Source organism: Dendrobates tinctorius, unplaced genomic scaffold (assembly GCF_039654945.1).
Source record: "Dendrobates tinctorius isolate UK_male_01 unplaced genomic scaffold, ASM3965494v1 ptg000087l, whole genome shotgun sequence".
In the NCBI taxonomy this organism is placed as follows: Eukaryota; Metazoa; Chordata; class Amphibia; order Anura; family Dendrobatidae; genus Dendrobates; species Dendrobates tinctorius.
The window spans coordinates 10509402-10526164 of record NW_027361755.1 but is presented as its reverse complement, the minus strand read 5'-3'; the positions used below and the strand labels follow the sequence as shown (position 1 = coordinate 10526164).

The window sequence follows — 16763 nt, the reverse complement described above, 5'->3', positions numbered from 1 at the left end:
TATGGAGGACTATGGGGCACATTATATTATATGGAGGACTATAGGGAGTGTATTATACAATATGCAGGACTATATGGAGTGTATTATACAGTATGGAGGACTATGGGGGACATTATATTATATGGAGGACTATGGGGTGTAAACTGGGCCCTTAACCCGTTTCAGACTTTTTCGACTAAAGCAGAAGTTACAGCAATCAGACATTTGTGGTAGAAACCAGAGTTTACTTGAGACATACAGTAACTGTACAAATCAACAGAGATGAAAATTGAGAGATATCCTAAGATGGCTGCTGTATCAAACAGTGACAGTATTCCATCCTCAGCTAAATGCACGGGGTTCATATAGCTTATACGGGTAGCTAAACCGCTATACCGGGGGTCCAATAGGAAGACTGTAGGTTGAATTTGTGTTTTATTGAACGTGATTGTATATAGATGCACGATGAAACGACGATGCTGACACAAGGGGAGTTAGAAAAATGAGATGTCCACCTGAAGCAGGCTTGGCAGAAAATGGAAGACTGGACAGAGAAAGGGGGCTGTATTAGACCATGATGCCTTGTAACTTACCCAGGATACATTGGGATTTGGAGGGAATGAATCAGGAAGTAGAATGCATAATAACATGCAGTTATAACATTGGCCACTGGATGGAGCCAAGAACACTAAACATTATCTAAGGAAAAACTGAACATCCTGTACATACAGCAATCATGGTATGTTATCAAATAGGCAGTTCAAGAGTCATTACTTATGTCGGAGACAGAACACTCCCTGTCTGGCATTGAACGGATGCCACCATTACTATCCTCTGAAGACAACAATAGGACCAGCTCAGTCACTGGACTGGAGAATGTCTTAGGTTCATCTCCCTTGGCCATCCTGAGTTTAGGCCTGGTAGATTGCCACTTCCTCCGAGGCTACAGGGTAGACAAACGTCGTTTGCGCCACCTGTCCCAGAATGCATTGGCAAGACTTTGTACCTGCCTCCATTGGTACTTGTAGAGGTCCTTAGCGTCAAATCCTCCTGGAGGGGCACTGGATTGTCCTGTTTTCTGGGTTAGAAGAGTAGCTGGAGTCTTTGTATGAAGTGTAGATACCTGAGGATGGATTTCAGCACCTGAGTCCTCTCTCACAAGTTCAAAGGTGACTGGAAAACGTTCCTCAGTGTACAATAGTTTTGGTCCTGAGAGCCATGTTGTGCTCTCTGGTTGACTTGTGTCAACTGCTTTAGTTGCATGATCTGCAGAGTTTTGGCTCTTGGGGATGTAATACCACTGTTCTGGATGGTGGATGTATCCCAGGACTACCTTGCTGTCTGAGTAGAACTTGGCTTGTGTCAGGTCGATATCCATCTCGGACGTGATGAACTCCGCTAACTCGAGGGCTAAGAGTGCAGCACAAAGTTCTAACCTTGGTATGGTGTGCTCTGGTTGTGGAGCAAGTTTGGCTTTCCCCATGACGAATCCAATGTGGTTCTGACATTTGGAGTCCACAGTTTTGAGATAGGCAACAGCAGCAATTGCTTTGATGGAGGCATCTGCAAATACATACAGTCTTTGGCTCTGTATCTCTGTAGACGGTACAGGGGTATATGGCCTTGGCACATTTAGGTTGGAGGGAGCTGCTAAAGAATTCTTCCATGCTTTCCACTGGGTTCTCTTATCAGGTGGCAGAGGTGCATCCCAGTCAGAAATCTCCTTGGTTAAGTCTCTTAGTATGGCTTTGCCTTGTATGGTAACAGGAGCTGCAAAACCTAAGGGGTTGTACAGGCTGTTGATGGTAGATAGGACACCTCTGCATGTGAAAGGCTTTTCTTCCTGGCTGACCTGCTGAAAGGTAAAAGTGTCTGACTGTAGATTCCAGAGAAGCCCGAGGCTGTGTGGCATTGGTGTGGGGTCTGACCCCAGGTCCAGGTCTCTGAGACCGTTACACAAGTCTTGTGCAGGGAATGCCTTCATGAGTTCTTGGCTGTTTGAGGCTATTTTGTGAAGCCTGAGGTTGGAGCAAGCAAGCATCTCTTGGGCTCTCCTGAGAAGACTGATGGAAGTCTCATTTGAAGGCATGGCTTTCAGACAGTTATCAACATAAAAGTCTTTCTCTATGAATTGTCTGACATCTGATCCGTATTCCGTTTCTCCTTCTTGAGCTGACCTTTTGAGTCCGTAGATGGCGACTGCAGGAGATTGGCTATTACCAAAGATGTGCACTCTCATGCGGTACTCTGTGACCTCTTTAGTAGCATCATTGTCTCTGTACCAGAAAAATCTTAGGAAGTTCCTGTCTCTCTCTCTCTCACAAGGAAACAATGGAACATTTGCTGGATGTCAGCGATGAAGGCGATGGAATCATTACAGAAGCGCATAAGTACTCCCAGTAGTTTGTTATTGACATCTAGTCCTGTCAGTAGAACATCATTCAGGGAGACATCATCAAACTTAGCACTGGAGTCGAACACCACTCTGATCTGGCCTGTTTTCTTAGGGTGGTATACTCCAAACATGGGTAAGAACCAGCATTCTTCAGAGTCTTTGAGAGTGGGAGCTAGTTCTGCATGACAGTTCTCAAATATCTTTGACATGAAGGAGAAGAAGTGATCTCTCATCTCTGGTTTCCTCTACAGATTATGTTTAAGAGAGGAGAAACGTTTGAATGCCTGATCTCTGTTGTTTGGTAGACGTGGTCTGTGGGTTCTGAAGGGAAGAGGTGCGACCCAGCTGTTGGTCTCATCTTTTATGAGTCCCTTGTCCATTACCTCCAGGAACAACTTATCCTCTACTGATATTGCTACTTGGTTGTCTTGCTTAGTTCTCTGGAACACTATGCACCCCAATTGATCATCATAGCTTCCTGACATCATACTGCTGTCATGAGTAAAGTCTATTAAATGGTTGGGTAGATGGACATGGAACTCATTGTTGCAAGGTTGAAACAGAGATGGGCGTCCTTTCTCCAATGTATTTGTTAGTGTACTTGTCACAGAAGATGGGGCATGCACGTGTCCCAAGCATACGTTTCCTATTATGACCCATCCTAGGTCGAGCTTTTGGGCATAAGGAGCATTGTGGAGTCCATTTGGATCACCCTCACCCAGGGCGGCGGGGTACTCGGAGCCGGGCCCGGTGGATTTCAATAGGAGTTGTCACGGTAGCTGTGACCCGGTCCGTAGCCCTGGGCATCCATTGTAAAAGGGGGAAAATGTTGAGTGTGCGGATGATGCTTAAAGATTATTAGTGAATGATTCGTGACACCACCTGTGGTGTTCGGCAATGAAGGTGTTAAGGCGACGCTGCAGACAGATCCTCTGGGACTGATGGTGTGGTGCAGCAGTGATGGTGTAGCCATCCACAGGTAGGGTTGTAGTCCCAGGGCAGTGTAGGTTGAGAGATCGTGAGGAGAGGAGAGCGGTATGGTGTTAAGCATATAGCTGTAGCAGTGCTGAGTGGGTTGGTGCCGGAATAAGTGGAGGACACCAGGGCATGTAGTTCCAAAGCTTTACTCACAGTCTGTTGTGCACACAGGTGCCCGCATCCATGCTGTGTCCTCCAGGTCAGGAGCTCAGCCAACCCCCAGGCAAGATGAAGTACTCCGTTCCAACACTCCGCCAACATAAGTGCCTTTTCTGAACGTCTCCTTTTTGCACCTATAGTGAAGTACTCTGAGTACTGAGTTACACTGGAGTTCCTCCTGTCAGATGTTCCTATGGACTCTACTTGTACGGCAGACAGCTGTAGCCTGCTTCGGGGACTCCTTCCTACTAAGTCCCGGCTCACTATTGTTGCTGTTGTGCCCCCAAGTCTTGTGTGGGAATAAAGTGGTGACAACTTCTATTCCTCCGGTGTCTGCTGCAGGACTATTAGTATCCATACAACCTCGGGGACCGGACCCCGGCCTAACTAACTCCACCCGCCTCCCAGCACGCTTCATGTTCCAAGCAGGGAGCCACCAAAGGGTGCTTTGCTACACTACTATGTTGTGTGGGATGCAGGTGTTGGAGTGTGATCAGGTGTCTCCACCTTACCTGAATGGTGGGGTACCACACCTCAGGAGGAGGTGCAGTACCTCTGTGGTGACTGAACCCTCAGGTGCGCCACACATTGATATGGCTTCTCACTTTATGAACCTGTAGGATATCTCTTCCCAACAGCAGCATTATCTGTGCCTGATGGTCGAGCTCCGGTATAAGGTGAGCTATGCATTTTAAGTGAGCGTGATGAATTGCCACATCTGGCGTAGGGATTTCAGATCTATTGTCTGGGATCTGGTTACACTCGATGATTGTAGGTAGTGGCAGGCAGAATTTTCCGTCTAGGGACTCAATTTGGTGGTTAGTGGCTTTCCTGCCCGCTGTTGTCACAGTACCTGCACATGTCTTTAATGAGTAAGGAGTGCTTGGTCCTTTAATGTTGAATAGGTCAAAGAATGTTGATCTAGCCAGGGATCGATTACTTTGATCATCCAAGATAGCATACAGTCTCATAGCTTTGTCTCTATGGCCCTTTGGGTACACTCTGACGAGGCATATTTTTGAACAAGACCTACTGTCTATTGTCCCTTTACAGACTTCAGTACATTGTGAAGTGATCTTTGGCGTAGCTGCATCAGTGCTCTTTTCCTCCCTGCCATGCTCACTGTCAGCTGGCGTGTTTTGTGCACTCCATGGAGCTGGGCCAGGGTGTAGGGCAGTGTTATGATCTGTGGTACCACATTCTGTGCATTTTACACTGACCCGACAATCCTTGGCGAGATGAGTGGTGGATGAGCAACACTTGTAGCAGATACCGTTTTCTTTCAGGAAGCTTTTGCGATCCGGCATAGATTTTCCTCTGAAGGCTCTGCATTTCAGGAGAGGATGAGGCTTCTGATGAAGCGGGCACTGCTTGTCAGGTTCTTGTACCTTTGTCTCTGATTGAGAGCAGCCAGCAGACCTGTAATTGGAACTTGGAGAAGAAACATTAGTCTTCTGCACTGCCACAGATGTTCTGCATGGATTTGCAGCTGGTTGAGGTGCAGAATTTGACATTGTAAAGTCAAAGCTGGGATCATTTCTGATTGCCGCTTGTTCGTGTTTAAAGTCTACAAAAACGGAGAAGGGAGGAATGAAACACTGTGTTTGTATTTGTACGTGGAGCCACCTCTCCTTTAGATTGTAGGGCAACTTTTGGACTATAGGGTTAACACCTTTGGCTGTGTCGAGGTATGCATGTCCTGGTAGGTCACCTTCACATTTGTCAACTAGAACTTCTTGTAGCAGGTCACCTAACTCTCTTAGTTCTGGGAGACCTTTATTAGATATTTTAGGAAAGTCATCGATTCTTTTGAACAAGGCTCTCTCTATTACCTCTGCAGAGCCATAACACTCATCTAGCCTCTTCCAGATCTCTTTAAAACCTATTTGAGGGTGGTTTATATTAATGTCTCTGATCCTTACTGCGTGTTTGACTGACTCTTCTCCCAGGTATTTGACTAAGAGGTCTATTTCTTCCCTGATTTTTAGCCCCAAGTCTCTAGTAACATTTTGGGAGGAAGCTTTCCAAGCTCTGTAATCTTCAGCATGGTTGGTGAATTTCATGAGTCCCTTGGCAACTAGATCACGTCGTGTGAAGATCCTAGCAAGTTCTGATGTGAACCGGTGGTCAGCAGAGTATACTGGTGATGGGTCACTCTGATGTAAGGTGAGGTGCATTCATACATGTTAGTATCCTCAGGGTGGCGCCAGCCGGTGTCATATTGCTTCGGTCTGACATGCGGTGTGTCAGCAAGGTGATTCACGTTGGTTACCTGGTGAGGGGCAAGGAAGACAGGAGAGTTGCTTTGCTTCACGCTTTCCTGGAGCTGAGCCTCCTGATGACTCTCACTCGTTTCACTGGATGTGTCGTGATCTTGGTTATAGTTTGGATCACGAAGTTCATTAACATATTGAGATGTGCATTGTGGTGAATCTTGCAGCGGCAACTTCAGACTTGACGTACTGCTGCGACTATGCTGCTGATGGATACAGTCTTTGAGGAGACGGATGAGGCAGATTTTGTCCTGTGTGATTTGTGGGACATGGTGTCTTAGAGGGATGCTTGGCCATGCAGAGATTGCTGTAGCTGTGTTAGTCTCTGTGTAGCCGGTGACTTGAATCTCACTAGATGGATTTCTGCAGCATCACTAGTTTCTGCAAACTGGATGAAGGCTCTTCTTTCTGTATTCCCACTAGCTGGAGAGCCGTCGTTTCACTATTCCATCCTCAGCTAAATGCACGGGGTTCATATAGCTTATACGGGTAGCTAAACCGCTATACCGGGGGTCCAATAAGAAGACTGTAGGTTGAATCTATGTTTTATTGAACGCGATGGTATATAGATGCACGATGAAATGACGATGCTGACACAAGGGGAGGTAGAAAAATGAGATGTCCACATGTATTTCCTAGGAAAATCCATTTTGGTTTAGTTTTTTTATGTTTTATTGTGCACCTGTAAAAGTGGCATAACACTCTGACAACATTGTTCACAACAGTGACCTAGGAGTCAGAAATGCTTCCAGGGGTCTTCCCTACGATGTTCCCATGTCATTTTAAGCACTGTTCTCATAGATTTCTGTTATTTTGATGCCCCAAAAAGACCTCCGGGGGGGAGGGTGTGGCAAAAAAGCTCGGGTTTCCCATAGACTTACATTGGGCTTGTTGCTCGGGTCGAGCACCCGAACTTTCCAATTTGCTCGACCCGAGCAACAAGCACCCAAGCATTTTAGTGCTCGCTCATCACTAAGAATTATTCGGAGTTTGAAAATTGCCAATTTTTTTACATTTTTGTCAAATTTCTGATCTTTTTTTATAAATAAAAACAAAGCATATTGACCTAAATGTACCATTATCATAAAGTTATATGTGTCATGAAAAAATATCTCCAAATTAATGAGATATGTTGAATCGTTCCAGAGTTATTACCACATAAAGTGACACTGGTCAAATTTAAAATATTTGGCCTGGTCATTAAGGGGTTGAGATGAACCTTTTCTTGGAGTCCTGCTGTCTTCTATGCCTGGGCCCTTAACCTGTTTCAGACTTTTTCGACTAAAGCAGAAGTTACAGCAATCAGACATTTGTGGTAGAAACCAGAGTTTACTTGAGACATACAGTAACTGTACAAATCATCAACAGAGACGAAAATTGAGAGATATCCTAAGATGGCTGCTGTATCAAACAGTGACAGTATTCCATCCTCAGCTAAATGCACGGGGTTCATATAGCTTATACGGGTAGCTAAACCGCTATACCGGGGGTCCAATAGGAAGACTGTAGGTTGAATTTGTGTTTTATTGAATGCGATGGTATATAGATGCACGATGAAACGACGATGCTGACACAAGGGTAGTTAGAAAAATGAGATGTCCACATGAAGCAGGCTTGGCAGAAAATGGCAGACTGGACAGAGAAAGGGGGCTGTATTAGACCATGATGCCTTGTAACTTACCCAGGATACATTGGGAATTGGAGGGAATGAATCAGGAAGTAGAATGCATAATAACATGCAGTTATAACATTGGCCACTGGATGGAGCCAAGAATACTAAACATTATCTAAGGAAAAACTGAACATCCTGTACATGCAGCAATCATGGTATGATATTAAATAGGCAGTTCAAGCGTCATTACTTATGTCAGAGACAGAACAGACAGTTTAAATAAAACAGTTAAGATACACTACATATTATTAAGTATCAGATAGAACAGCGCCATATGCTGACACTGCAATGTAACTCCTCCAACGTATAATAAGTCTGCAACTTAATGCATGTATTTTAACACATGTCCCTTGTGAAAACTAAAGCCCACTTCAACTTTATGAAAATTAACTCATAAGGTGTAAAATATTTTGATCGCTAATATCTCTGCAAAGAGGTAACATAAAAAAATAAGAAAAAAAAGTTTTATTTTGCTCTGCAGCCACTATTACATTGTGTGTCAAGTTCAACATGATAAATTTGATGAAAGCTCCTGTTTAGTGCTTATGCAATCTGTGTGATATCAGATCTTTTTCGATAGTGCTTTGCAGATGAACCTTTTTTTTCTCGGCATGAGTGTCTGGGAGAAAAAAAATTGCAGCATGCACTATCATCAGAGTCTTGAATGAGACTCACACGTTCAAATCTATAGGTGTTAGGAAAAATCAGATCCCACACGGACCATCAGAGTTGTATCTGATTTTTACTGATAGATTTATATTATAAACCTAGGAAACTTTATGTGATCATGTACATGTTTTAACCCCTTTCTGTCATGTGACGTACTATCCCGTCCTTGTGCCCTGGGATTTAATTCCCAGGGACGGAATAGTACGTCACAGCGATCAGCGGCGCCCACGTGGTGAGCGCCGCTGATCGCGGCCGGGTATCAGCTGATTATCACAGCTGACACCGAGCACAATGTGTCAGGGGTGGTCACCGACACGTTAACCCCTTGCACACCGCGATCAAACACGATCGCGGTGTACCGGGGGTTAAAGGGAAGCATCGAAGGGAGGGGGCTCCCTCCGTGCTTCCCTGAGCCCCCCACTGCAGCGCAATGTGCAGCGCTGCTGCGGGGGGCTCTTTCCCTGCAGACCCCAGATCCAAGATGGCGACGGGGACCTTCGGGGGCCTGCAGGGAGCTGGCTTCCTCAGTGCCTGCAAAGCGCAGGCAAGGAGGAAACCTGCACACTGCCTGTGACAGATTGCTGATCAGCGATCTGTCACAGGACAGTGATGTCCCACCAGGGACAAAGTTAAAAAAAAGTGTAAAAATAATTTTTAAAAAATTGCTAAAAAAATTAAAAAAAAAAAAATTCCCTAATAAATTCATTTTTTGGAAATAAAAAAACCCAAAACAATAAAAGTACACATATTTGGTATCGCCACGTCCGTAATGACCCGCCCTATAAAACTGTCCCATTAGTTAACCCCTGTAGCGAACCCCTTAAAAAATAAAAATAAAAAATGAAGCAAAAAATAATGATTTATTTTCAGACAGCCGAACAAAAAGTGCAATAACGTGCGATCAAAAAGACACATATAAATATGCATTGTACTGCTGAAAGCGTCATCTTGTCCCGAAAAAAACGAGCCATCATACAGCATCATCAGTGAAAAAATAAAAAAGTTATAGCTCGCAGAATAAAGTGATGCAAAAATAATTATTTTTTATATAAAATTGTTTTCATTGCATAAAAGCGCCAAAACATAAAAAAACCTAAATGAGGTATCGCTGTAACTGTACTGACCCGAAGAATAAAAGGGCTTTATTAATTTTACTGCACGCGGAAGAGTGTAAACGCACCCCCCAAAAGAAATTCATGAAACTCTGGTTTTTGTTCATTCTGTGTCTCAAAAATCGGAATAAAAAGTGATCAAAAGATGTCACGTGCCTGAAAATGGTACCAATAGAAACGTCAACTCGTCCCGCAAAAAATAAGACCTCACATGACTCGGTGGGTCAAAATATGGAAAAATTATAGCTCTCAATATGTGGTGATGCAAAAACTATTTTTACAATGAAAAGCGTCTTTTAGCATGTGACAGCTGCCAAACATAAAAACCGCCATAAATAGTAAATCAACCCCCCCCCCGTTATCACCGCCTTAGTTAGGGAAAAATAATAAAATTAAAAAAATGTATTTATTTCCATTTTCCCATTAGGGCTAGGGCTAGGGTTAAGGCTAGGGTTAGGGCTAGGGCTAGGGTTACGGCTAGGGTAAGGGCTAGGGCGGAGATTAGGGTTAGGATGTGTTGGGGTTAGGGTTGGAGTTAGAATTGGGGGGTTTCCACTGTTTGGGCACATCAGGTGCTCTCCAAATGCAACATGGCGTCTGATCTCGATTCCAGCCAATTCTGCATTGAAAAAGTCAAATGGTGCTCCTTCCCTTCCAAGCTCTGCCATGCGCCCAAACAGTGTTTTACCCCCTCATATAGGGTATCAGCGTACTCAGGACAAATTGCAAAACAACTTTTGGGGTCCAATTTCTCCTGTTACCCTTAGGAAAATAAAAAATTGGGGGCAAAAATATCATTTTTGTGGAAAAAAATGTTTTTTTTATTTTCACGCCCGGGCGTTATAAACTTCTGTGAAGCCCTTGGGGTTCAAAGTGCTCACCACACATCTAGATAAGTTCCGTGGGGGGGTCTAGTTTCCAAAATGGGGTCACTTGTGGGGAGTTTCAATAGTTTAGGTACATCAGGGGCTCTCCAAACGCACATGACACCCGCAGACCATTCCATCAAAGTCTGCATTCCAAAACGTCACTACTTCCCTTCCGAGCCCCGACGTGTGCCCATACAGTAGTTTTCTCCCACATATGAGGTATCAGCATACTCAGGACAAATTGGACAACAACTTTTTGGGTCCAATTTCTCCTGTTACACTTGGGAAAATAAAAAAATTGGGGACTAATTGATCATGTTTGTGGAAAAAATACGATTTTTTTATTTTCACGCCCGGGCATTATAAACTTCTGTGAAGCCCTTGGGGGTTCAAAGTGCTCACCACACATCTAGGTAAGTTCCTTAGGGGGACTAGTTTCCAAAATGGGGTCACTTAAGGGGGGTTTCCACTGTTTAGGTACATTCGGGCACAGGCTCGGTCTGGCCTGGCGAGGTACCGAGTAAATGCACGGTGGGCCCCGAGGGTTGCTGGGGGCCCTTTAAAAATGCTGCCCCTTTAAGTGTGTGGGCCCTTTAAAAGCACGTCCCATGATTTGAAGGGACGCGCGCGTGCACATACCATAGCGCGAGGTGGCGCGGGCCCAGCATACCCCCGTCTGAGGCGCTGACGCGGCGTCGGGCGACCCCCTTGCTTGCTCTGGGTCTCTCTGATGACTCACCCAGCCCCAGGACCTTGCCACGTGACGTCAGCGCTGTTCTTGATGGGCGGTGAATCGCCCCGCGCTCTGCTTTCCGGCTCTGTAGCTGGCTGACTAATAGCATAGCAGCCAGCGTGTGAGAGAAGAGGACGCCGCCGAGCTCCGCTCTCCCTGCTGCTGCTCCCGCTCCTACTCTGCTCTGGTCCGGTGAGTAGAGTCTAGTGAGTGGGTGACGGGTGGTCTGTGTCTCTGGAGAGGAGGGGAAACAAAGTCTCCATGGTAGAGGCCAGAGGGGTCCGGAGGAGGGAAGAGGGGTCCGGAGGAGGAAGAGGAGGCCAGAGGAGGAAGAGGAGGCCAGAGGGGTCCAGAGGAGGCCAGAGGGGTCCAGAGGAGGAAGAGGAGGCCAGAGGGGTCCAGAGGAGGAAGAGGAGGCCAGAGGGGTCCAGAGGAGGCCAGAGGGGTCCAGAGGGGTCCAGAGGGGTCCAGAGGAGGAAGAGGAGGCCAGAGGAGGCCAGAGGAGGAAGAGGAGGCCAGAGCGGTCTGGAGCAGGAAGAGGAGGGAAGAGGGGTCCGGAGGAGGAAGAGGAAGCCAGAGGGGTCCGGAGGAGGAAGAGGAGGCCAGAGGGGTCCAGAGGAGGCCAGAGGGGTCCAGAGGGGTCTGGAGGAGGAAGAGGCGGGAAGAGGAGGCCAGAGGGGTACAGAGGAGGAAGAGGAGGCCAGAGGGGTCCAGAGGAGGAAGAGGAGGCCAGAGGGGTCCGGAGCAGGAAGAGGAGGCCAGAGGGGTCAGGAGGAGCCAGAGGGGTCCGGAGGAGGAAGAGGAGGCCAGAGGGGTCCAGAGGCGGGAAGAGGGGTCTGGAGAAGTAAGAGGAGGCCAGAGAGGGGCTACATTATATTCTATGGGGAGGTGGGCTGTATTATATTCTATTCGGGGCTACATTATATTCTATAGGGGGGCTGTATTATCTTTACTATATTCTATGGTGGTGATCGCATCATTCTATGAAGGGGCTACATTATACTATATGAGGAGGCTACATTGTATTCTATGGGGGGCTGCATTATATTTTATGGGGGGCTAGATTATATTGTAGGGGGGCTTTATTATACTTCATGAGGAGGCTACATTATATTCTATTGGGGCTGCATTATACTATATGAGGAGGGCTACATTGTATTCTATGGAGGGGCTACATTACACTATATAAGGGGCTGCCATATATTCTATGGAGGGGCTGCATTATACTATATGAGGGGGGCTGCATTATATTCTATGCAGGGTTACATTGTATTCTGTGGGGTGGCTACATTATGCTCTAAGCGGTGGCTGCATTATACTATAAGAGGGGGGCTGCATTATATTCTATGGGGGTTACATTATATTGTATGGCAGGGCTGCATTATACTTTGTGGGGTGGCTGCATTATGTTCTATGGGGTGGCTGCATTATGTTATATGTGGGCTGCATTATACGGTATCGAGGACTATGGGGAATACATTATACTATATGAAGAACTATGGGGTGCATTATACTCTGGGAAGTGAATTGTACTACATGGATGACTGGCGGTCTATTACACTATATGGAGCACTATGAGGAGTGTATTAAACTATATGGGGGACTGAGCAGTGTATTTTAATATATGAAGGACTGAGGAGTGTATTATACTATATGGAGGACTATGGGGCAGAATATATTATATGGAGGACTATGGGGGGCATTATATTATATGGAAACTGTAGATGTGCTGCTGATAACATGATACTGTATGGGGACAGATTAATCCATTAGTGATTGTTCTGTCCCCATCATTCTTTCTCAGACGGTGGAAAGAGGCCGGGAAACAAGTGTTGAACGACTTCAATATTGTCGATCACACTGATTCAGCGTCCTGAACTCAGCGCATGTAACTACAACCGAAATGCTTGTGTGATGTGCAATATGTTAGCATGTGGGGCCCCATTTTAAAATTGGCCTAGGGCCCCACTTTGCCTAAATCTGGCGGTTTTAGGAAGTTTCGTCCCAACAGTTCGCCCCCAGCAGTTCGCCCCTGGATTTTTCGCCCCCGGCAGTTTGCCCCTGGGTGTTTCACCCCCCAGCAGTTCGCCCCCGGATGTTTTGCCCTTGGATTTTTTGCCCCAGCAGTTCGCCCCCGGATATTTCGCAATATAGGCAAAACATGGCAAAACAGGGTACACACATCCGGGGGTGAACTGCTGGGGCGAAAAATCCGGGGGTGAACTGGCCGGGGTTAAAAATCTGGGGGCGAAATATCCGGGGGTGAACTGCTGGGGGCGAAAAATCCAGGGGCGAAACATCCGGGGGTGACCTGCTGGGGGCAAACATCCGGGGGCGACCTGCTGGGGGTAAACATCCGGGGGCGACCTGCTGGGGGCAAACTGCTGGGGGCGAAACATCCAAATCCCGAATCTGGCCCTGGTCATACACATGACATGATGCAGCATCACAGATCACAATGTCTGCCAGTGCCTCCTAGATAAGATACACACGCACCACACTCTTATATGGCCTAATATGTCATATGAGGCCAGTATACCGACCGTACAAACCGCACTATCATCCTCCTGTATGCCGTACATAGGCAGAGAGTGCGGTCTGTACAGAGGCAATACTCTGTATGTCTTATAGGGGGCCTAATAGGAGGCCAACAGTCTGTAAGTCTTATAGGGGGCCTAATAGGAGGCCGACACTCAGTATGTCTTATAGGGGGCCTAATAGGAGGCCAACAGTCTGTAAGTCTTATAGGGGGCCTAGTAGGAGGCCAACACTCAGTATGTCTTATAGGGGGCCTAACAGGAGGCCGACACTAAGTATGTTTTATAGGGGGCCTAATAGGAGACTAACAGTCTGCATGTCTCATAGGAGGCTTAATAGGAGGCTGACAGTCTGTATGTCTTATAGGGGGCGTAATAGGAGGCCGACAGTCTGCATGTCATATACGAGGCCAATATGCCGTACATACCGCAATATCGGCATCCTATATACTGTACATACCACACTCTCAGCCTCTTATAGAAAGAATCTGTTATAGGAGACCGAGAGTGCGGTCTGTATGTGATATAGGGTGCCAAGAGTACAGTGTGTACGATATATAGGAGGCTGAGAGCGTTCTCTTTTCCACACTGTACAGCTTGCTAAAAGGCACACGTTTTAGTGGGAGAGGCCAAAAAATGAATACATAATAAAACCATTTATGGTAGCCATGGGGTGGGCCCCTAGAGTCAATTCCCCTGGTGGGCCCTAGGCACCCCAGTCCGACCCTGTTCGGGCCTCTCCAAAGGCATCATGACACCCGCAGAGCATTCCATCAAAGTCTGCATTCCAAAACGTCACTACTTCCCTTCCGAGCCCCGACATGTGCCCATACAGTAGATTTCTCCCACATTTGGAGTATCAGCGTACGCAGGACAAATTGGACAACAACCTTCGGGGTCCAATTTCTCCTGGTACCCTTGGGAAAATTAAAAAAAGGGGACTAAAAGATCATGTTTGTTGAAAAAAATATGATTTTTTTTCATTTTCACGCCCGGTCGTTTTAAACTTCTGTGAAGCACTGGGGGGTTCAAAGTGCTCACCACACATCTAGATAAGTTCCTTAGGGGGTCTAGTTTCCAAAATGGTGTCACTTATGGGGGGTTTCCACTGTTTAGGTACATTTGGGGCTCTCCAAAGGCAACATGACACCCGCAGAGCATTCCATCAAAGTCTGCATTCCAAAACATCACTACTTCCATTCCGAGCCCCGACGTGTGCCCATACAGTAGTTTTCTCCCACATTTGGGGTATCAGCGTACGCAGGCAAATTGGACAACAACTTTTGGGGTCCAATTTCTCCTGGTACCCTTGGGAAAATAAAAAAATTGGTGACTAAAAGATCATGTTTGTGAAAAAATACGATTTTTTTATTTTCACGCCTGGGCGTTATAAACTTCTGTGAAGCCCTTGTGAGTTCAAAGTGCTCACCACACATCTAGATAAGTTCCTTGGGGGGTCTAGTTTCCAAAATGGTGTCACTTATGGGGGGTTTCCACTGTTTAGGTACATTCGGGGCTCTCCAAAGGCAACATGGCGTCCAATCTGAATTCTAGCCTATTTTGCATTGAAAAAGTCAAACGGCGCTCATTCCCTTCTGAGCTCTGCCATGCGCCGAAACAGTTGTTCCCCCCAACATATCAGGTATCAGCGTACTCAGGACAAACTTCACAATAACTTTTGCAGTCCAACTTCTCCTGTTACCCTTGGTAAAATAAAAAAATTGAACCTGAAGTATTTTTTTTGTGAAAAAAAGTTAAATGTTCATTTTTTTAAATATTCAAAAAATTCCTGTGAAGCACCTGAAGGGTTAATAAACTTCTTGAATGTGGTTCTGAGCACCTTAAGGGGTGCAGTTTTTAGAATGGTGTCACTTTTGGGTATTTTCTATCATATAGACCCCTCAAAGTGGCTTCAAATGTGATGTGGTCCATAAAAATAAAATGGTGTTGCAAAAATGAGAAATCGCTGGTCAACTTTTAACCTTTATAACTTCCTAAGAAAAAAAAATTGGGTTCCAAAATTGTGCTGATGTAAAGTAAACATGTGGGAAATGTTACTTATTAAGTTTTTTTGTGTGCCGTATCTCTGTGATTTAAGGGCATAAAAATTCAAATTTGGAAAATTGCGAAATTTTCAAAATTTTCGCCAAATTTCCATTTTTTTCACAAATAAACGCAAGTTATATGAATGAAATTTTATTACTAGCATGAAGTACAATATGTCTCGAGAAAACAGGATCCATGGAAGCGTTCCAAAGTTATTACCTCATAAAGGGACAGTGGTCTGAATTGTAAAAATTGGCCCGGTCATGAACGTGCAAACCACCCTTGGGGGTTAAGGGGTTAATATAGTTATATGAAAACGGATTGTACACAGACATCACACGGATGTGAAAAACGGACACACTGATGAGACATTGGTGAAAATCTGATGAAAATTGGAAAAGAATCATCCGAGTGCACTGTAAAAGATATAATATTCCAGTATGGTTTGGCACACAATGTACTATCTGGTTGGCTTGAAGGAGCTCTTCGCTCTCGTTTGAGGGACACTCTGCGATTCACAGCCTTAAATGACTGCCGACCAGCAACATGTTTGCTGGTGGGTCATCATGTAAAAGCCTGTTTACACAAGTTTTCCCCACTTCACATATGTACTTAATTTTTTTTGTATATATATCTACCTCAATTATATTACAATGTTGCAGAATGGAATTGTGTGAACTTTTACCATAATTAGGGGAGTCATCTTCCTCCTATTCTACTAGCACATGCGTATTTTAATTCATCCTGTAACACTATATCAATATTATATAATATTTTAGGATCATTTGATTAATGTAAACAAAATCACTTCTTTCTTTCTTGATATTTATAAGATCGTCTCCATGTTCATGTTTTAAATGCTTTTATATGTTGATAAAAAAAGATATGTATTTGAATTATTTATGGTATGTGTAGCCTTTATAGGTTTAATAATTGCATATTTGACTACAATCAGTATACTTGGTTTACCCCTGGCTCAGTGGCTTCGGCAAATTCTGTAGGTTTGATGTACTAAACGATCTGTAATACAGTAGATTGTTATGCACGCACAGGCTGCCATTGTTCTCGGCAGCGCTGGTCTTGTTTGCACAGAACAATGTGCTGCCAAGATTGGTAAAATAATCTTTTGGCTTGAACAAAATTGTTCAACTTTATAAATTAGCTTTTTGGTCATTCATCCTGTGATTGGCAGCCAGTTTGGCTTACTGTGAAACGTGTGTTTCTAGGAACACTCACTGTGAATTTTTATGTGTGAAGCTACTACAACCACAAATTCCCCCAAAACTAATTTTCCATTTAATGAAATGTGTGTGATAAAAATATTAATAAAAGTGATTTTAT

General features: G+C 45.1%; 1 protein-coding gene across 2 annotated transcripts in view; it reads right to left on the bottom strand.

Annotated features, from left to right (window-relative positions):
* The window catches only part of KMO (kynurenine 3-monooxygenase), a 509384-nt gene that overhangs the window by 291012 nt on the left and 201609 nt on the right, over nucleotides 1-16763 (bottom strand). The window lies entirely within an intron of this gene.